This window comes from Strix aluco, chromosome 2 (assembly GCF_031877795.1).
Source record: "Strix aluco isolate bStrAlu1 chromosome 2, bStrAlu1.hap1, whole genome shotgun sequence".
Lineage (NCBI taxonomy): Eukaryota > Metazoa > Chordata > Aves > Strigiformes > Strigidae > Strix > Strix aluco.
The window spans coordinates 56,993,937-57,016,382 of record NC_133932.1 but is presented as its reverse complement, the minus strand read 5'-3'; the positions used below and the strand labels follow the sequence as shown (position 1 = coordinate 57,016,382).

Here is a 22,446-nt window from a genome sequence, read left to right as displayed (position 1 = left end):
TCAATTAGGTAAAGTGCTGTGATAATGCCACTACGATGGCTCTAAACCACCAGTTATGATGCAGCTGTGAAAAAGGCTAATGTGCTTCTACCATGCATTAGACACAATACTTTTGTAGAGAGAGGGAGAAATGCTAACAGCATTTCACAAAGCCTTCCTGAGACCTTGTTTGGAATATTGTGTCCAATGCTCATCCCTTGCAGGGAACAGAAAGATGGATGTAAATTGGAACAGGTGTAAAGACAAACTACTGGGCTGATCAGAGTTAAAAGAGTATTTATCTTTCAAAGAGTAAATTAGAAAGCCTTTGTCATTTAGCTTAGTCAAATGAAGGTTGAGAAGGGATAAAATTATTCTTCAAAAATAAATCTATGAGCAAACATCAGTAACTAAGAACTGTTGCAGCTGAAGTATAACTAATTTTTCTGATCTGATATTCTAAATTGGTCCTAAATGAATGTAGACGACACATTATAAGAACTTTCCTCACCATTTCTTATGAACAGGACAGTGGGACAAAGAACCTGAACAATTTCAAGCCTGAGTTTAGTAGGCTGCACAGGAGATTTTATTCTGGAATGACTATAGAAAGTTAAGTTATGAGTCTTTGGATTTGAAGTATTGAGTTCTCCAGGGGGTCTGAAGGGAGACTGAAACTGTTTGTTTTCATTATATTTGTTTGTTCATTATATTTGTTTGGCACTAACAATGTGCTTCAGTGTTTCCAGTGATTGCTTGTGGATAAGAAGTATGTTTTTTCTGTTCTTCTCCCAAACCCTTTAATAACAACTTATTTCACTTGTCCCCTGTTCTACTCCCCATCTTCTCACATTCACCATGGAACCAATTACAAGATCTGGGATCAGGAATTAATGACTCCCCCTCGGGAAATAGAGGATAAAATAGAAATTTTTATCCTTTTTTGTGGTGTGATGCATGGTCCACTTTCTGTGATTGTTTAGGAGAAGTCATTACTTGGCAATTGTTAAAAAAATAAGGAGCTATTGCAAAGGCATAGGATATAGACAGTGCCCTCAAGCTTCATCTCTCCCTCTGTAGTATTCTATAATTACAGCCTTTCCTGTAGCTATTTTGCCTTTTGTAGTGTATTGAGAAGCATTTTGTGGTGTTTAGGGCACACAGAGCAGATATACTGTGGAAACTTCAGAACTGAACATTCATCATGTGGTTGCCTGCAGTTGCACATCCATCCCAAAGGGACCATTCCATGTTTCTGAACTATGCTGAGGCACACGTTGAAATGCTGTGTTGGTCACCCAGACAAGGTGTTGCATTCTTTCTGCTGCTCAAACTTTGCTGTTTGGTGTGAAGAAGCTTTTCTGTCATGTTGTTTGAAGAACATACATATTTGCTTCCTCCTGTACTGTTCTCAGTAAGTGATGTCTTGCAGTTTGGTTATCCCTGTGCCTTTGCATTTGCAGCATTTCTGTGAGAAAGTGGACTTCCAGGGAAATCAGCATATCATCAAAGACGTGATTGAAAGGGGAAATACAGAAGGAAAATGAGATGTGAAATTCTTTCACAGGCTCTAACTTTGGTATTGCATTAAGTAACCAGAATGTGGGCAGGAAGTAGAGGATGATAAAGAGCAGCGCTTCCATTAGGTTGTCTTGTTTTTCAGAAAGCCGTGCAGCCTGAGAGACGCGTAGTGTTTATAACACATTCATGGCATAGCTGCTTCCTGGTAAGTGTGCAACAGGAAGAAGTGTTGTTCTTAAATTAGTAAGTGAAAAAGCAGCTGGTAAAGGATGGGCTACAGCTTTCTAGATTTTATTCTGGACAGGATTTAAAGAGAAAGTTTCTTTTCAGCGTTTCATTGGAGGGTCAGATTAAAAAGTAAAATCTATTTTATTAGGTTTTTTAGGCTCAGGCCATATTATGCCACCAGACATTCAGTTGACTGTGAAAAGAGCTCTATGCTTTATGTGACTTGTCATAATAGAAAATTGATTCTTGTAGGGAACCACTATAATATAAACATGAATATTTATAAAATACATTGTTAGGCAGTGGAGGACTCTGAAGAAAAGTGAACTAGTTAAGTAGGATATTATTCCTGCTTTTACCAATAACTTGCTGTGTGGTTTTACAGATACTATTTGAAAAGGAGACAAACAATTTTGAATAGCTCATTAATTTTATAATTGGGGCCTGTTGAATGTCACTTTTGTTTTTTTTCTGTAGAAAAACTGTAACTCCCGTTTAGGATGAATTCCATTTCAAAAATGAGTTCAGAAGAGTGTACTTTAACTTTGCTGACTAAATTTAATAGCCAATATTTTGAAAATTTTAGCTACAATATTTATAGTATAGTAGACCGTTAAAAATATGGATGTGATTTATAATTTATTTTGAGAACAAAACCAAAAAATATGCTAGAGAATACATTTTACTGGAAGGGGCTTATACTGTAGTAAATTTCTTTCATGTTTAACACCTTACAGATCATCGATCTGGGGGGAAAAAAAAATGCACTGAGACCTTGTCTTTCATGGACAGCTGCATGGCAGCAGCTATGCTGTTTATATTTAAACCATCGTATTATCTCTAATACTTTCAGATAGTCTGAAGCGAACTTCTAGTAATGCCCTTCATGATGGGTTCCTATAATTAATGATTCCTGAAACTCCTAGGCCTCCAGCACTTCCTCTCTCCTGCAGCTCTCTGAAGTGTGAAGCTCAAGGATCAAAGAAATCTTAACTATATTGGCTTTAGGCTGTAAAAAGTATAAACCCAGATCACTTGTTTGCTGAAAAGTTCTAGGACTTGTCTGTGTGACCAAGTTAACTAGCATCAGCCAGACTATAATAGCTACAGTGATCACGCTAAAATCCTCTTATTCTAGTAAGAAAGATGTTTCAAAGTGAGCTGGGGCTTCTTTTGGATGAAGGTTGTTAAGCCAAAACCCTATTTATTACCAAAAAAACCCACCCCAAACCCCTTCATGGACGATTTAAACTAGTGCAGTGTATGATTCTGTCACCATTATACTGGTAAATTTTCTGTGTTGGGAAGCCATTAGATGGTAAGAATCATTAGTTTCCTTCAGTCTTGTGGGCTTTGGGGAGGCACAGGCACATGTTAACGTGATGAGGTGTGGATGGGGCGATTCTTGGCATCATATGGGTAATTTGTGGGGGAAAAATGATGGTCCTTCTTCATTTGTAAATGATTCTCTGGACCTTACTGGCAAGGAGGTATGTGTGGGTGAATGAAGTCTCTTTCATGTCACTGGTGATGGAAACTAGAATGTAAACATCACAGTACAAGTGATGCCAGGAGCTTGTGAGCAGGAAGAGAAAAAAAACAGAGAAGGGTTTCCTAAAGTGAGTGGAGGCAAATACTGAAATTTGTTTTACAGGTTTTTTGATCAGTTTAGCAGTGTTGTGGGTTGTTGTTTTTTTGTTTTGTTTTGGTTTGGTTTTTTTTTTTTTTTAAATTCAGCATTAATCTACTACTAATAGTTACAGATATTTACATTACTTATATCCTAACTATTAAACAAATGCAAAATGCTGATGAGTAGGAGGACTCAGAGTGCCAACTTCCAAGAAATGTCTAGGATCACCAGTGATAATTGGCTTCTGTGTGAATTACAGCCATTGGATTATTTAGGTTTTGAAGCCTAGTTCCAAGGGCATGATTTGTATTGACAGTCCTGCTTCCTCCATTGGATGTGACAGTGGTGGATTTGCAGGGTCAGGCCATAGTGATGGTGGGAGCCAGGATAACTGAATCTCATTTTACCTTTAATACCAGCAAGCAGTATATGAAATTGAAGAAAAGAGATATTACAACATTAAATATATTCATGTAACTGTTTGAGACCTCTTCAGAAGAAGTAAGAATAAATACCATCTTACATTATACTGACACACCTTTCAATGTTGAGTGCTTATCCAAGATCCAAGTATTTTGAACATTTTTATTTCCCTGTTCCATTTGGGGTCAAATAAAGATAATTAGATACCACTTTCAGTGTTAAAGTGTACTTCACACAGTGTGGCTCAATGGAGGAATGAGTGATTTATTTGTAAATACTGCATTCATTGATGATACTACATTTATAGTTAATTTTTATATATTAGACACACAAAAAGGTTGTTGAAAGATGGCCTTGTTTAGTGTTCATAAATATAATCCATCATTTGTTATTTAAATGAAAAACTTCAGTCTACTGTCTTTATTTCAGATAAGTCAGAGTTATTTTTTGGTTTTAGTTTTGATATTGGAAGAATCAAGATGTAATAGAAATTCCACTTCAGCAGACACCTTCTAGCACTGAATCATTCATCTGTACTCATTAAGTATTCTGTAATAAATGGCCACTCAGTAATACAGTAGCAGCATAAGAGGGATGTGTGCTTTCTTCACTGAATCTACATCATTTCAGCAGAGGTTGAGATTTTTAAATCAAGAAGATTCAGCTGCACAGATTTTATTACAGGCTATGAGGATTCTAGATCTTAAACCCCTAGGCTGTATGTGAATATTTCACCCTGAGGAGAGGTTGCTTCTTTTCCCCTCTCAAGTGAGCACTCACTCCTGCTCTCTCACATGTGCTTGCAAACACACGCATGCACTGGTCCTTGGTATTTCAGTGCGTGGCACATTGGAGCATCCAGGAACAGACCCCATTAGTTGTTTGGGAGGAGTAGGATTTTGGATTGAGCAGAGCACAAAGGTAGACAAGAGAGAACTGAGACAGTTGTTGTCACCCTGTGGGGTTGCATTTGATGGAAGAGAAGCCTGGATCTGCTGCTCTGTTAGACAAAAGGAGCAATGTGACCGACTGCTGTTCTGTCATCATGAGAAGGGGATGTATAGTGGCTCAGAAGAAAACATGAAGAAAAGCTATGTGACTTTTTGCACTATTTAGAAATAGTGCAAATTTAGAGATAGTGCAAATGGGAAAGAAACGGAAGGCTTAAGCACAGGGAAGTTTATCAGCATGTGAAGTGACATGTGAAGTGTGCCATGAAAATGTGACACTGTGTGTATTTGAATGCGGTGGGGCTGGAAGAAGAGGGAATAATACTGAGAATAAGCTCAGGATAACAATTAACAACATGTCTGGTTTTAAATTCAGTGTGACCCTTCTAGATTTTTTTTTTTTTCCCCCAGAAGTATTGTCTTCTGGGCAATCAACATACAGGTTACCTCAAACAAGATTATAAATCCTAGGAAGCTAATTGCAAAGATAATGTGAAAGATTAATCTAAAGTTTTCCCTTACATCAATTTAGTATTTTGCTTTACATTCACCTCTCTGATACACCAGTCCTGAATTGTATTAAACCTAATGAAAAGCTCCTACAGCATTTGCAGCACATGTGGGTTGTGCCACCAAAGCACTGATTATAGTGTGCAGAAAGGCAACTACATTCTTCATCGTTTGAAACTTGGGTTATATTTCAACTTGGGTTATATTTCAGTGAGGAAATTATGGGGAAGAGGAAGAAACAAACACAGGGAGATGAATGGAAGAGGAGGAGTTGTGCAAGATAGAAGAATCTATAAAATATGCAAGTAGAAGAAAAAAGGACAGATTAGTGGGAGAGCTGACAGGTTTAGGATACTCATATGTAAAACCATGTTGTGAACAATACTACAGCTAGCTGTTAGTTTCTGATACCAAGAAGCTGAGATCACCTAACCTATACTAATCTATATTAAGGTTTGTGTTACCTTTTCTTTTCAAAAGATGCCTGTTACAAATAAGGGTGAAGTCATGAGATCCAAACAACTATTTTTGTGTATTCAAAGGTGGGAAGAATATTCTTAATGAAATTCTCATTGTATTTGAATTTATTATATACTTCTGACTTCTGTTTGTGTTGATTTAGTTCATATTCTGTTGATACAAACCCTGTTGTTACCAACTCAAATATTGAAACTATTCTAAAATAGGACTTATACAATAAATCGAATGTCTTTTAATCTGCTCTATTATTTCACATCTTGGGGGAATCAGTCTCTCCTAACTTGTTTGCTGATGATACCAAACTGAGCAGGGAAGTGGACACTGGGGAAGGGAGACCCACCCTGCAGGAAGACCTGGATAGGCTGGAAGAGTGGACTAACAAGAACCTTATGAAGTTCAACAAGGACAAGTGTAAGGTATTGCACCTGGGAAAACAAAATCCAGGAGTGCAGCACAGGCTGGGATCTGCCTGGCTGGGGAGCAGCTCTGTGGAAAGGGACCTGGGGATCCTGGTGGACAACAAGATCAACATGAGTGAACAGTGAACTGCTGCAGCAAAGAAAGCCAACAGGATGCTGGGTTGCATCAACAAGGGCATCATCAGCAGAGAGAAAAAAGTCATTCTCCCACTCTACTCAGCGCTTGTCAGGCCACACCTGGAATACTGTGTGCAGTTTTGGTCCCTGTTATGCAAAAAAGATGTGGGCAGGCTGGAGAGGGTCCAGAGAAGAACCACAAAGATGATCAAGGGACTGGGAAGCCTGTCATGTGAGAAAAGGCTGAGAGAATTGGGATTGTTCAGCCTTGAGAAGAGAAAGCTTGGGGGAGACCTTATAACCATGTTCCAGTATTTAAACGGTAGCTACAAAGAAGATAGAGACTCCCTTTTTACAAGGAGTCACATGGAAAAGACGAGGGGTAATGGGTACAAGTTACTTCTGGAGAGATTCTGATTGGGCACAAGAGGAAAATTTTTCACAGTGAGAACAATCAGCCACTGGAATAATGTCCGCAGGGAAGTGATGGATTCCCCAACATTGAACACTTTTAAGATTCAACAGGACAGGGTGCTGGGCTACCTTGTCTAGACTGTGCTTTCGCCAAGAAAGGTTGGACCAGATGATCCTTGAAATCCCTTCTGACATGGTATTCTATGATTGTATAAAATAATTTTAAATTCAGCCTTAACCCCCTTAAGTCCCTCCCCCAGAAAAAAGGGAGGATGTTTGAGACAAGAGGGGAAGATGTCTTTGATTAGTTTGTATTTTCAGGGAAAAGTAGGTGAAGGTATGCTATCATCTACTTTCTTCCAGTGGAATAAAGATAAGCACACTTATCCTTGGTAAACAGTGCCAGGAAAACCCTGTTCTTAATTAAAAACCATTCCTTCCTCACCCCCTCAGTACTCATGACTGAATCAAGAGCTGTTTTGTCTTCAGAAAGAATGACTTAAAGAAGTACTAATAACTCTGTGTTAACTGAAATGTAGAATGAATTTAGATTTAGATTTAGACTCTTATCTATTTAGGTTCTTCGTAGAATGATTTTTTAAAAAAAAATTAAAAGAGTAGATGGTGTTAATCTGTTAATCTGATGGTGTCTGTATGGAGCAAGATGGAGCTTCTCCTTTCCATGCTTGCTGTCTTCAGAAGAGCTGGAAATTAAACCAAGCTCAGAAAGCTGTCTTGAATAATGTTGTTAGAGATACAAAGAACAAGTGCTGCAGAGGGGAAGGTGAAGAATTAAGGTTGCCTGGAGTATGTTAACTGAGCTCGCTTCAACATACACATTGTGATATAGTTTTAAATTGTATAATCTCAGAATTACATGGTCTTTTCAACTGGACCAGAAGTGTATGAAGACAGCAGCAAAGGAGACAGGTCTTTGAAAACTTGCTTTTATTTGCTGTAGAAACTTTAAGACAGGTAGTGAATGGGGCAGTGTGCTAGAAGAAAGGAAAGATGCATCACCTAGTTAAGGCAGATGAATACAACTTCCCCAGAAAATTAATTTAAAGTATTATATAAGGCTAGGTACTTTGATAAATGAGTTTTAGGAGTCTCTGGTTGAACACTAAAGTTTGTAATGCTCCTAATTCAAAAGTTTAATTCTTTTAAGTTCACAGACTATGGGGATCATATGACATACCGCTCAGGGGACTGTAATGCAATCTCTTGTTATCATGAGAGCACCGAAGAGGAGCTCTGTGTGAGAACTAGCGTTTCTGTCCTCAGAGTGCTGTTCTGAAACAGCACAGAATAACCTGGAGTAGATACAGTGTAAGGCTGTGCTGTGACAGTATGTAATTCAGTTAATGTGTAGATTTTCTGTACCCTCTTTTCTTCTAGCTACTCTGTTCACTGAATGAGGTCGAGGTCCCGTGGAAAAAAATTGCATGTCATCACCTAATAAAAAGCCAGTCAGACTAGGTAGGAACAAGGGGACCCAATTAACTCCAAATCCTTAAAAATTAAAAATAGGGACTTCCGAAGCACTTACCTTAAAAGTTCGTGGGTTTCCACCTCCTTGGACACCTTTCTTATTTAAAGATTTTAGTGTTGTTGAGGATGTTGATGTTTATATATAGCTTGTTGACTTCTGTTTTTTTAAATGGCATGCTTTCCATATATTTATCCTGGGAAAATTTGGGTGTACAATGTGCAAAGAAAACTTAAAAACTAGGAAGCATCATTAGTTTTTTAATTTTGATTGACTTCTGGTAAAATCTTTGAAAAACCACACCTTGCTTAGTTTTCGAATTATGTATTTATTTGCATGATGGAGAAGATGGAAAATAACTTTCTTTTGATCTGATGTAATTGTAATTGTATTTTGGGGGAAATAATTCCATCTTATCTGGTTATATTCTGACCATGGTCAAAAGTAAGGCTGCGATAAAGAGACTAGTTTCAGTGGTTGTGTCATATCAAATGCATTGCTTTTCTACTCCGTTATTGTTAGATGGGCTGCTCTAAATTAGATGGTCTAATTCTGGAAAATATGAATATGTGCAGGTGGACTTTTGTGTCAGCAAAGCCACACTTATTTAATTGGAGCTCCATATGTTTGCAAAAATTGATTCCATATGGTTGAATAGCACATTTTGAAAATGTTTCTTTAATTCATACCAGTGCCAGGAGAAAGTAGAATAACTTTGTTTTTTGAGCTCCTCCTTCAACTGACAGTGTACCTGTACACAAACCTTCTTTGAATTTTTAAAGTTGTAATTGAATATGTAGAATATTCTTGTCACATGTTAACAGTTTTAAGGTGGCTTAAATCTGCGGCTAACAAAGCCTTAACTGTGTTGCTGTCTGTTTGTACTCCTAAAAACAAGTGATGAAATATACCTAAAACATGCAATCCCACCTTCTACTAGGTTGAATTTACATGAGGTTTCTCACAGAAAACTCTTTCATTTAAGGTTGTGCTGAGTCTAGAAAAATACATGTATGTAGAGCTGGTCAAATAAAACCTGGTCTTTTTGCAGGGAGAAAAAAGCTTTGAGTTTGCTGCTGGTTAAGCAAATTGATGGGAAATAATCCTGTTAGAAAAACTGGAAATCTGAATTCTTAAACTGCTGACATTTTGGGGCCATAAGAGTTGATCTTATCAAGAGATGAACTTAAAAGGAGTTATGTAAATTGATTTTTTTCTTTGTTTTTTATTGTACACAGGTACCTAAGGATAAAACTGGCCTGAAGGAAAAATCTGGGGGAAACTGGGGAGCTTGACTGTTCTTGCACCTGAGTAAGTGAATGCTTAGCTGGACATAAGCTTTACAAAATGTTAAAACTGTTAAATATTTTTCAGCATCTCTGTGCCTAATTGCAATTGAAAAAGATTAGAAGTACTATGGCTACTTAAAGGGAATGTTGTATAGAGCCTTCAGTGCTTTGGTGTAGGTTTGATTTTTATTGCTACCCTTAAAACCTCCATAAAATTAAACATAGATTATGTGCAGGATTTCTTGGTATTCTGGTGTTTTGCTTTTTTTGGTTATTTATCTTAAGACTAATTTCTGATTTTGAACGACCTCTCTATTTCTTAAAGTTAAACTCGATCTTGCTGGTTTGTGATCATAATAACACACTGAGATTAGATTGAAGTCCTAAGAAGAGGCCAGGTTAAGTATGAGGTCATTGGAGGATGAAGGCTGAGAAGACAACGTCGTGGTAGCTTAATCTGGTTGTCTTGGAAAGGGTGGACGCTCATTTTGTGTTGTTTGAGACAAAAGCTATTGTCTCGGTTGGGTTTGCTTCCATTAAAATAGTTGGATTAGCTTCCATTAAAATAGGACAGGGACAGCTTTTCTTCATCAGCTTTGACAGGGCGTGTGGCAGACATTCCGAGGAGTCTGAAGGTCCCCAGTCCCAAACCCAGCGTACAGGGGTTTCTGAAAAGACAGGAAGAATGTTTTTCAGTTACCCACCTAGCTTCCTTTCCTGGCAATCCAAGCACTATTCTGGTTACAGTGAATTATTTTACATGTTAAAAGGTACTTTGTTCTATTATTTAACATATTTATTTATTCATACATATTCATATACGAAATGCACGTAATATCAATGAGCAGATAAGTACAGTATAGCACAAAACTTTCTACTGGTAACATTTTTAATAATGGGCAAGTTAATTGAGTTTTCTGAAACAATTGTGAGAGCTGGAGCCTTTCTTCCTGCTGGCATTTATCATGCTAAAATAATTATGTTTAGTTTTGGAAGGCTTCAGTAAGTTGAATATCCTTACTGTAATCTACATTAAATTTTACAAACTCTACTTATCAGCTGAGAGTCTCTCGATTTAATCTGGTCTAAACTTGTTATCAGTGCATTTTATTCCAAATCTGTGCTGTCGTTTAATCATATTCTTGTACTGAATGCAGGAATTTATAAATTGGTATCTGTCACATCACTGTGTAAAAAAGTATATTTCATTTTGCCATAGTATTTACTGTGTTTATCTCTTTGCGATAGACGGCAAAAAAGTCCCTCATTGCTTTTGATACTAAAGAGAATTAAATACATAACTTAAAAATATGCCAGGCTTTGTGAGCTATACACACACTAAGACTTCTAATTCATTCAGAAATGCATCATGGCAGCATTTAGCATTATCATTCTTTGATTTGTAGGTTAGGTAGTGAATCACAAATAATGTCTGAGACTGTATTATAAGTTTCTGTGCATTTGTAGTTCTCATTGAAGTTCTGGTTCCTGCAAATGTTGTGCCTTGTCATACTTGCACTCATTGTGCGTGGTTTTAGGAATTAGGTCTGTGGACTAGCGAACAGGTGTAAGGTTTATTAAAGGAGAGAAGTTCAGTATTCTTAAATGATAATGGCATGTTTTGAAATCAAAATTGGCTCAACAGCTCTGTTTTAAATCCAGCAGGGACCTTTGAGAGAGGTTTTTGCCTTGTTTCTTTTAACTTCTATACTAACACGCAGCAAATGTTTTCATTTATTTCCTGTGTTATCAGTCCTACTCTGCATATTTTAGTCTATTGCTATTGACAGCGATGAAAGCCAGGTATTTCCTGACCTTTTGTATTTTGGGTGCTATATATAAGCTGTTCATTTCAGGAATATTTTTTTTCTCCAGTCTTGTTCCCATTTCCTCATTTGGAAGGCAGTACTAGAAATTCCAGGTGCAGTTGCAATCTTTTTTGAAATATAGTTTAGATTTTGTGCTTGGGTACGTGAGACAGGAGCTTGCCCATACAAAGGAAACATCATTCTGCTGGGCTTGAGGATTTGTAGATGTAATGACTCTGCCTTGACAGAGACATCGTGTCAGTGTTATGTTACTTTTTACTTGAAAATTGTCCTTAATTGTTGTTTGAGGAAGGCAGAAGTCAAGAACTATTGAACTAAGAGATGGGGATAATCCAATTAAATTGTGTAGTCTATTCCTTTATGAATATAGGATTGATCTCTAATTCAGGTGTTTTATCCAGTTTATTATTTGCCAGTTATTGTAGTTACAGCATCACCTACAGATTCTCATTCAGAATTGAGTGCCCTGGGGCAAGATTTTCTCAGTTAAGCATGGAAATGAACTGGTCTTGTTTTTGAGAGTACCCTGCATGTAGCAGGCCTTGTGTCTGGTGTTCTGGAAAGATCGATGGCTTTGTGCAAATCTACATCTGGGTTTGAAGCAAGATAAAATATATCTGTGACGCAACCCTCTGTGTACTGCATTACGTTCTTTTTCAGGGATCGGTAGGTAATAGTCCATCCCATATTTAGAGGCTGAAGTGAAGCCAACTGTTGCTACAGCCTGTTGATACTGTAGGATGAAGCTCTTGTTAATTTCAGGGAGATTGTTATTATTTTTGTAAATCATAGTGTATGGTTTCTGACAGTTTTTAAACGCTCTGCTGTTCATAGTCTAGAAGTCTCTGGGGATTTAAAACTCGCTATAGTAATTCTCACAGAGATCAATTAAGTTTCTAATTAGAGTTGTATCAATTTAGCATCTCCTGAAATCCTAAAAAAGTTGATGTTTGAGACAATTCTAGAAGGTTTTTTAAGATTCTGAGAAATTTTGGTTGAGGATTTTTTTTTTAATATTTTTGAGAGGAGTTCTTTGTTGTTCGGAAAGTGGTGTTCAAGTAATGGAAAGCTCCACTAGCTGAAACTTTAATAAAAAGAAACCAAACAAATTTATTTAAACAATTTTGGTTATTAAAATAGTTTGTTCTCAGCTAACAAAACTGTAGTTGCAACCCTCCCACACACTTTCTGTCTTTGAAAGACAACTTATTTTGATCAGACCTAAAATGTTGATGAACTTGTATCTCCTTGTTTTGCTTGAAGCCAAGTGTCACAGCCTTTCACTGGTGTATGGAAAGTTGTATATCACTAAATTTGAAAGGTACCAAAGTCCTGTGGTTGGCCTCAGCATTAAAATATATAGACACTTCTGCTTTATAAGGCTGTAAACCAGATAATTCATCACTAGCCAGGATCTGGAGGTAGATGTGGGCTTTTAAAGAACAATATGTTATATTACAAATCCCTTTGGATAGGGACTGGTTTTTTGTGGGGATTCCTGGAGAGTGGAAGCCTATTATGGTGGTATTGTGTGTGTAATGAATCACGTACTTTGCCTAGGTTGTTTTTTTTTTTTTCCCCTTGACGGTCTAAGACCATTCAAACATAGTGTCATAATAACAAGTAGTATCCTCTGTGCAAACACAGAAGAGGTGGGGAAAACGATTTTTTTTTTAAAGTGTAATATTCTCACTATCTATATAAATAAATGATAGTGTGTCACACAATTCATGTGAACAGCAATGCAGCTGTATTGCTGTTGTCTGCCCAAATACTAAGAAATGAGAAGGAAAGAGGGGATGACAGTGCATATCTCATTGGCGATTGGCATTGTGGTGTGAATGAAGTGATGCTGTGGTTTTATTGTGGGGGGGAACTTATTACAGGAGGCTTCATCTGTTTGCTGCTCTTTACTATTTAGAAAACATCCTTAGTGATCCTTTTTGCAAAGCAGCTCATGCAGTAACTGGCAAAACAGAAGCAATTAGTGGTGTAATCTCAAAGGGAATCTCAAGCTTCACTTTAAGTGCAATGATTAAATCCACTAAAATGATAACTATTGCTGCCAAGAACTCCTGTAATTGGTCACTAATGTATTTTGTTGTAGGAGTCGATAACTACTGGATTTCATGCATGTAATTAGTAATGCATACACGTTTGGTCAGTAAAATTGAAAATCCTAATAACCGAGGCTAGAGGGGGTGGGAAGGAACACAGAGCTGGAGAACTGAAATAGTGCTCTGTTGATAGTACCTAACTAGAACTGTATGCTTCAATAAAACAAGTGTCCTACTGTGCTGGAATACAAATGGGCTGTCTGTGGCAGGATATAGCAAAGACGTTTGGCAGAGAGGGATTTGAAAGCTTCTGGCATAATGTAATTGAATTGGCCCTTTCTTTAAAGATACAGCAAATTGTTTGCTGCGGCATTCATCATCATAAGGAAGGTCAGACAGCTTGCCAAACATATGATATTCATAATAAAAAGTAAAACGGTGACGCTTGTATTTAAACACAAATCATGTTATCATATTTGTAAAAGCTGTGGAAATGAATGGGAACATTTTTGGTGGTGCTGAGGCATTAGTAATCTAAGTAAGACTGTAATTTAAGAGGGTGAAAGCATATAGTCAGGGAAAAGACCCCCAAGGGAATTCAGCTAGTGAGCAACATATGATCCCCCTGACTTGAGAGGATAGTAGGTATTTTTAGCAGGAGTATTGCTGACTCTCTCTTCTGATCACTTAAGGGAAGATAAGCTTGTATGATCGAATTTTTTTCCCTTCTACGAAAACAAAGGGAAAAATAACACAGAAGGACCTAAGGAAGTCTTTAAGAAGAGACAAAATCTAAACTGAAGCATTGCTGGGTTTTGTTATTCAGTTATGCTGTGACAGAACAAGATGATGCAACAACCTGTCTGAAACGTTATATGAAATATTCGCAGTATTCATACACTGGGAAACCCCTCTCAAGTCACATCCAGAACGTTGAACATAAATTGCATGATGACAGGGGCTTTGGGCCACACGGTGATGCCTCTGCAAATGAGTAGCTGTTAGCTTTAGGTTCTAACACATTCAGGAGACTGGCATTTTGATTTCTTGCACCACTGCACCACTGATAGGGTTGGAAATGGGAATCAAAATAATTAGATTGGATATATAGATCCCAGCAAAGCAGCCAAGAAAGCGGCTGGGCTGGGGAGGGCCGCTCTGAATTCTAAAATGTGCCAGTGCTTTTTTTATGAGAGGGCGAGGACAGGAGGAGTAAACTAGAGTGCAGATGCTCACCATTTATATTCAAAGCATGTAATAAAATAATTGAATATATACTTCCTCCTATTAAGGCCTGTTAAAATCAGTAATAAAGTACATTAGTGTTATATTAAAAAGGGAGCACAAATTTTCAGGTAATATATCTTAGTTACAGTATGCACGGTGTACAGATAGGCAGACTGGGAAGTGGTCTTTTATATCATCTGAGGCATTCCTCCTTGCTGATACAGGACTGTTCCCATCAGTGCATTTTCTGTTATTTTGTCCAGCAGTAGCTTTGCAGTATTCCCTCTGGCAGTTTTTTCACAGGCCAGCAGTTGTTCCCCTCCAAAAAGCCTTTCCTGTCAGTCACTCAATATTTTCCATTTAAAAAAAAAATCTTTCCATTTGCTCCTTCCTGAGTTCCATATCTGATAGAAAATGTCTCCCTTTTTCTGCTGTGGAGATTCCTTCTTCAGATATTTGTAAACTATTACCCCACTTTCTCTTTGCCTCGCTTTGTCATTTTACACAGGTACAGATTTACCTCTCAGTCTTTGCTCAGAAGTCAGTTCTTCAAGTTTTTGCTTTTTAGAGAACACCCCCCCTACCCCCCCTTCATTTAACCATGAGATTCAGGAATCCAGGTCCTTCTAAATTTACAGAGGATATATGTTTTTTCTGTTAGCGTGATTTCTGATGCTTTTCTTTTTTAAAATTCTACTATGTAGCTTGCCTGCCCATAATATCTCCCACTTCTTTTATGGCTCAGTTCACTTTTTGCCTTCCTTCCCTTTCTTTCTTATTACTAAGTATTTTTTTTTTTGTACCAAACTTTTTATATCTTGCATTTTCTCAAGTAGTGTTTCTTTGTTACTTTCCATTTGTATTTCTGTGTTTCCTTTTTATTGCATTGAATCCCAAGTCCTTCTTGTCTCTTCAACTTCTAATCTATCTAGTCAACATTAAGCATCAGTCCAAAATAGCCCAGTGGTTTGCGTGCACATCTGCAATGAGGAAAGCAGTGGATAGAGTTATCTCCTGTGCTTTGAAGCCAGATGTACAGGGCTGTGTCTCTGCTAATACTGTATGGTAACAACACATGCTTAAGTATTTGCTGGCTTTTGCAGAAAGCTGTCCTGTGTCCTGTCCCTAAAACTCTGGCTGAATTTGTAAGCAAATCCAGCAGGTGTTGGTTCTACTTGTAGTCACTGGAAAAACCTATGTTGAGCTGTTTCTGAACATCCCCATTCTGAATTAAATACCAGCATTTTTCTCCTGTTTCCCTACTCCAGATCACCCGGCAATTTTAGATGTTAGTTTTCTTATTGTGCTCTTCAATTCATTATTTCACATTACACTACTCAACTGTAAAGATAGTGATGAGGAATAGCAAGGTGATGTCTTTTTCTTTTGATCTGTGCAAGCCTATAATATCTAAAGCTCCTTCAGAAGTTGTCATTTATGAATCTTGAGGTGCTCTACAGCCATACTGTACATCTTGCACAGAAGTCTACCACTCAGTGATAGGATGTTTTGATGTAGGATTGCAAGACTAACAAATAAAAAGTGTACTTAATATCCATATAGGATGTGGAGGAGTAGTACTCATATCTGAAGCTCAGAATGTTTGGATGTACTGGGGAGAGAGTTTGGGAGTTCTGCAGGAGCTCGTCTTTCTGGTAGGAAACTGGTAATACCCAATCTGTTTTGTCACATAGAGACTGAAATTGTGAGATGGTCATCATCTGGTAATAAGTGTGTGAAGATTTATGATACGAGAAGGCTGTTTTGTTTGGAAGTTATGGAAATAAAAAGATGCATTGGAAATAAGCTAAAGGTAGAAGAAATCAAAAAGGAAACAGATTTTGTTATTCCCCCGCTATTCATTGCTATTTTAAAGCTGGAAAATTGCTGAAATTGAGACAAGGAATTGTCCATTAGCTGAAATTTTTACATCCTGTTCAGATTAATTTCTAAAATACAGATTTCTTTAAATGTTCAAAGTTACGTGTAGTGCAAGAATTGCGTGTTTGAGTTTCAAAACTTGTGTTATTGAGGAAACCCAGTTAGATAATGTACTGGTCTCTTTTTGTCTTCATGCCTATGAAGGTCTTCAGTTAAGGTTAGGGCTTTCATACACACAGATTATATAGCTGAGATGATGGTTATATGTTTCTGGAGAACCGTTGCAGCACAGTAGTTACTGTGCAAGAAACTGAAGAAATAGTTCAGTAATTTGTCCTGCTCCAAAAGCTACCTTTGTGATGCCTTCTGCCTTGTGCTCCTGGCAGGGCCGATAAAACATACAGCCCACTTAGGAGCCCAGTAAGGAGGGACCAGTGTTCAAAGTTTACTTGAATGCTTGGCACTGACGTTTTATATAGAGAATTTGGAAAATGTTGTTTTGGCTTTTAATAATTTTTTCCTTAAATTTTATCTGCAGTGAAATTGGCTGGCAGTATCCCAGCTGGTCTAAATGCAACAATTCTATAGAAGAACAAATCAAGTTTGGGAGAAAAGAAGAAATGAATGAATCTTAGCTTTTTAGATTAATAACTCAAATGCCACTGACCTGAACAAAGAGATCAAATTAAATACCTTGCACAAGGTATTCTATTTTAAGTTGTTAAAATCATATGGTATAAACAGCAGGCTGTGAGCCACATAGCTAACTTGATTGTGCTGTAACTCAGAAGAAACTAAAAATAGGTAAAAGAATATTCAAATTCTTTTGCTTTTTCCGATCTCTTAAGCCAACACTTAGAAACATAGTGAGTGGTCTCCTCTTGTGAGATAGTATCCAATCAAGGAAATTTGTAGATTCTTTATAAACTGGTGGAGAAGTTTCATTTACACACAAACTTAGCTGTAAAGAGATGAAACAGTTAGTTATTTAAAAAAAATAAATACCATGGCTGTGTAGGACTCAATTTTACCAAAGGATGTGAAAAATGTTTTTGTATTTTTGAAACAAACCCCATTATTTTTATGTGATCTTAGGGGAATGTGTTTTTGAAACTTGCTTTGTTACTGTAGCAAGTTTTTTAGACTTTCAAAGCATTCGTTCTTAAATTAATAATACCTTTCTCCTACCCATGTATTGTTTGGAAAAATTAGGCTTGTTTAGGAAATTATAAGTGACAGCACTGATATCTTAGCTCCCTACCTTGGGAAGTGCTTCCCTTATTTTCCTTTTCCGTGCCCCTCTCCAGGAACAAAAGCAATACAAAAATGCAGATGTGGAAAGGCATGAAAATGTGTTTAAAATATTTTCCTTGTGTCTTGGAACAATGGTTGCTGACAGCAGAAGGCTTGCTTGCTTGTTAAAATTAGATTTGAATCATCAGTGTAATAGCAGTAGGAAATTGTAGGATGGAAGGGTGCCAGGAAGCCTATCTATATCTGCGCTTTCAGTATGCGTAAGGTGGGCTCTGGATGACTTTAGCTGGCTCCTCAGTTGAGCAAGCTTGCCCTATATGACAAGTACTAGTTTAAGCATCCTTAAAACAAAATACTTTGTACCTGGGCAAAACCAGTTTGTGTGGAGTACCAAAAAACAGACACAAGCAAAACAATGCAAGATGGCTGTTACGACTTAGGCTTCCTAAGTGTGTGTTTCTTGTTGGTTCCTTACATCATATTTAATTGGGCCCAAGCTCATTACCTCTCACCATTTTCCTAGACTAAGATAAAAAAATCTGTGTTTGGGGGCTTGGTTTATTGGATTTTATGGTTGTAAAAACACTGCGAAGTTTTCATGAGCTAGCTGTGAGTAAATTAGAGGACGATGCCTGCTCTGAAGTTGCGTCAGAGTCAGCATCATTTTGGCTTACTCTGTTTCTTCTCAGCTGTTTTAAGGCAGTCCAGTATGCAGTTGCTTCCTTGCTATAGTTATTATCCACTGGCTTTGCAGTAGCCCAATCTATGGAAGACAGTGACCTCTCTGTGCACCTTAAAACCATTCACAGAAATGGTTGTAATTCTGCTGATGCGGAATGCAGCTGCCCATTTAAATCTCTTTTTCTCACAGAGGGCCTGGTTATGTCTCTGCTGTGTACTGGCTTCTATTTAATTTCTGCTGCGGTTTTTACACTATTTCCATAAGCAGCTTGGTTCCTGATTACTTCAGGGAGTGCTTTGCATGATATAATGGTAATTGATATCAGCTGAAGTGCTAAAGCTACCAGTCCCCTAATTTAAATTAGTGCCAGTCGGAGATGGGAGAGCCAGAAGCAGGATTGTGCATGGGAGAGGGCTCTGCTTTTGGAAATTACTTAGTTTGCTCTCATAATGGAGTAAGAATTTTCTGACCTTCAGGTCATGCAGTTATTCTTGTCCTGGGTGGCAAAGTGGAATCAAAGTGGTTGTGAAGGGACGATCAAGGAGGAATTTTAGTTTAAGTGTTTAATGATATTTAGTGCATTACTGTTCTCTTCATCAGTGCTATGAACGCAATCAGACATATTTTAAAATAAATCTACATAAATAACTGGCTTATAATAATGCAGCATTGGTTTATCTTTTTATATCATTTGTTTACATCTACTCCATTTAACACTATTGTATGTATGTATGTACCCATCTATCTGTATATATCTGGAGTTTATATCTATAATGTTTATTTATTTTCTGGAGACATAAGCAACTCTACAGCTGGACTGTATTGTTTATAGGTATTATTTAATTGTTGGCAAATATTTGGAAGTCACAGGACCACCGTAGTTTCATGAGACTGGTACAGCAAACTTAATTGTACCCAAGAGAAAATTGAAAGTGCCTGAGCATGAGAGGCCACCTTGAGTTGACCCTCTTGTGTGTTCAGCTTATAGACAGCAATCTGTACTCCTGCATGTGTACCAACTGGAAGAACAGTGGGTTATGTGGAAGATTTTGCTGGAACTTACTGGTGTATTTGTGTTTGGAAAAATGGATGGGGATTGATCTAGTTTCCCTTCCCCCCCCCCCCCGAGTCCTTACAGGCCTGGTAGAATGATGTACTGTCAGGTAAGCTTCAGATCACCCAGGTTTGCATAGCTCCACTGGTCGCTTGTTCTGCTCCCTAAGATGTGTCCAGAAATGTAACACAAGTTTTCTTTTCCGTTCATTGAGTCCATTATTTATTGTTATGTCTTTGATGATTAATTTAATTGCTTGTCCTCTTTGTGGTATCCTGTGTTGTGTTTGTAGACAGTTGTTTGCCGTGTTTCTCAAGACAAGGTCAAGAGCCATTCCCTTAAATAGCCCAGATAGTCGTGTTATGTAGAGCCCTTTTGTAAGTGTTCTTCCTAACTGTCTTGTAGGTGTTTATAAAAGTAAGTCTAACCTAGAATATTAAGGTTTTTATGGTCTTACTGTTTACATTCTAGTTGAACTCTGTGCATTGTGATACTGCATATACTCTTAATCATACTGTTAGCCAGTATCATCTTTAAACATATTCCATGTCCCCTGGGTGTCTACCTACCATCTGTTACATTATCCCATTAGATTTCCACCAGATTTCCCATTTTCTCTCCAGCATACTATGCTGAAAAAACCCTCCTTACAGTTTCTCTTACTGATCTCCCAGGTTAGTCTTAATTACAGAGCTAATCAGATTATGGTGACTTTTTTCTATTTCTCACCCCTGTGCTTTCCAGTTTGACCAAAAGCATACACTGGGAGATGATTCCCTTAATTTCTACATGCAGGTATTTATGTGCATGCAGGATGAGTATACACTGTTTTCTGTTCCATTCACTTTGTGTGGTGGGTATAAAGACTTATGTGGGGCCCAATTCTTCACAACTTCAGCAGCCCCTTGGCCTCCGCATCCTCCTATGGGCCAAGGGAATCCAACACTTTGCAGCTGACCTGAGCCAATTCAAATGCAGCAGCTGCAGAAGGGCCCATTCTGTCCTCCCTCCCCTTGTTCTCAACCTGTGCTCCCACTCCCTGGGTGCTGCTGGCTCTGTTGTTGTGCCGCCGCGCAGTGCTGAAAAATGGTTTTATTTGCGAGGTGAGCTTCCAGTCAGATCAACAGTCTGATCCAGACCCTGTCCCCGACACATGGCAACAGCAGGGTCTTAAATAAGCTTAGGCTGGCTATTAATACACAATGCTGAGTCACTGCGGAAACGCTTTACTTTGCTGTGCACCTTTTTAAAGCAAACCATTGCCTGATCCGGTCTGCCTGGAATGGGCTATAAATTGCCGTCCTGGGCCACTGAATGATGAGTGGCTCAGCCGTTTGTGTGGAGAGGTGAGGTAGGCATGCATGGAGAATTACCTCAGTGGGTGTCTGCAGCCACCCTGCCTCTGCCTGAGCATCACCACCCAAATAAAAACCTGGGGAAATGCTCTTCAGGCAGAGCAAGTGGCTTTCTGTGTTCTTGAAAACCTGTGAGAAATTCAGTATTCTGGGAAGATGTGTGAGAAATATTTACAAACCCTGTCAGTCTTATCACCAGATGACTGATGTCAATAAACCCTCTCATGATGATGTTGTTGTTGTAGAAATACTTAAGCAGGCTGAAGCTTAGGCCTGGTGGCAGTTCTAAACAACTGAGAGAGCATCTTGACTGTTAACTGACATTAACCAATGTTCCTGCATTGGGCAGCATTGTTTTATGGGGCGGGAAGGGGTTAATTCATTCACTGTTCATTTTTTGTATTGCTGGACAAAAGCTTGCCTGATAAAACTGCATGTTTTCATGGCTAATGAGCTCAGCCAGTCCTTGGTTTCTGTCCATGTACTACAGGAATTAAACTGTATGGAATATTACTGTGGAATATTTAGGTTCATTTATAAATACAAAGATTCATGTGTACAAATTGGCTTCAGTCTTAATTGATTTAGAATACTTGATTAGACAACACAGCTGAGCCAATGTAACTCTTGCTGCTGCTGAGAGAGGTGGTTCGGCCCTCGCTTTTGTCTTCCCTCCCTTCTGGCCATATGGTGCTTGTCTGACTTCTCGCTCCACGGCTGAGCTCCTTTCTTCCTGGAAGAGATCAAGCCATTTTATCTGGTTTGATGGTATGAAGCAGGTGTGAGGAACTGTGCGCTTCCCTTCTGGAAACAGCATTTCATCACGAGGGTTGCAGGTCTAGTGAAAAAACCTCCAGTGCCAAGAGGTACGAGCTAGATCAGCATGGGTGCAATTCAACTTACTGTTTTGATCAAGAAAAGGAGTAGTCTGGTTTTACATGTATCTTCTGTGATATATTTTTAGATGTTACCACCTGCACATGATATAATAGTCCCGTGGCAAAAAAAAAAAAAGAGAAAAAGAATGGCATTTCTAGCACAGATGGCATGATTGATAGAGCTGCGGTTTTACATACTTTGAATTTTAGTGGAGTGAGGAGACTTTCTACTCTTAAACTTACACTATCCTGCATTCCAAAATAAAAGATATTAAAAAATGCCTGAGTGCATGTATGCTTGGCAGAAAAATAAAACTTACTGCTTCACCCAGTAAAAATCAATGGTCACAGAATGAAAGTGTTCTTCACCAGCTAATCATGTAGAATGTGGCTGTTTCGGTAGTTTTGGTGACTGATGAGGGCATCAAGTGTTTGAAGTACGCTGCTCTACTTGTGTTTGTTCAGACTCTCTTGTCTTCCTGGTGTTCTGCAAAGCTAGCGGGAGTCACCTCTGCTGTACTGCAATCCTTTATAGTAGCACCATTACAAAGCATGGTGTAAAGTAATGTGGTAACTTGGGGAAACAGTTACAGAGTTTGAGCATTAGGAATGATGGGTTGGGTACCATCTTGATTTAACAATGCCCTTAGAAAGCACGTGTGAAACCGCAGATGCAAAGGTTGCAGGGGCAAACTGAATGCTTGCTCTCAACAGCTGGAGCAGGCACTAGGGCAAGAAGTGTCCTTGTTAGAGTTGCCTGAGTTCAGCTGCTGAATC

The 22,446-nt window shown here is 38.3% G+C and overlaps 1 protein-coding gene across 9 annotated transcripts in view; it reads left to right on the top strand.

Annotated features, from left to right (window-relative positions):
- The window catches only part of TBL1X (transducin beta like 1 X-linked), a 200,912-nt gene that overhangs the window by 48,139 nt on the left and 130,327 nt on the right, over positions 1-22,446 (top strand). For 7 of the 9 annotated variants that reach the window (XM_074814871.1, XM_074814866.1, XM_074814865.1 and 4 more), the window contains exon 2: positions 9,402-9,474. The exons of 1 other annotated variant lie outside the window; for it this stretch is intronic. The gene's annotated coding sequence lies outside the window, so the exon portion shown is untranslated. Of the gene's footprint in view, positions 1-1,642; positions 1,706-9,401; positions 9,475-22,446 lie in introns of all 9 variants that reach the window. One more of the 9 variants, XM_074814861.1, reaches the window with a different exon arrangement.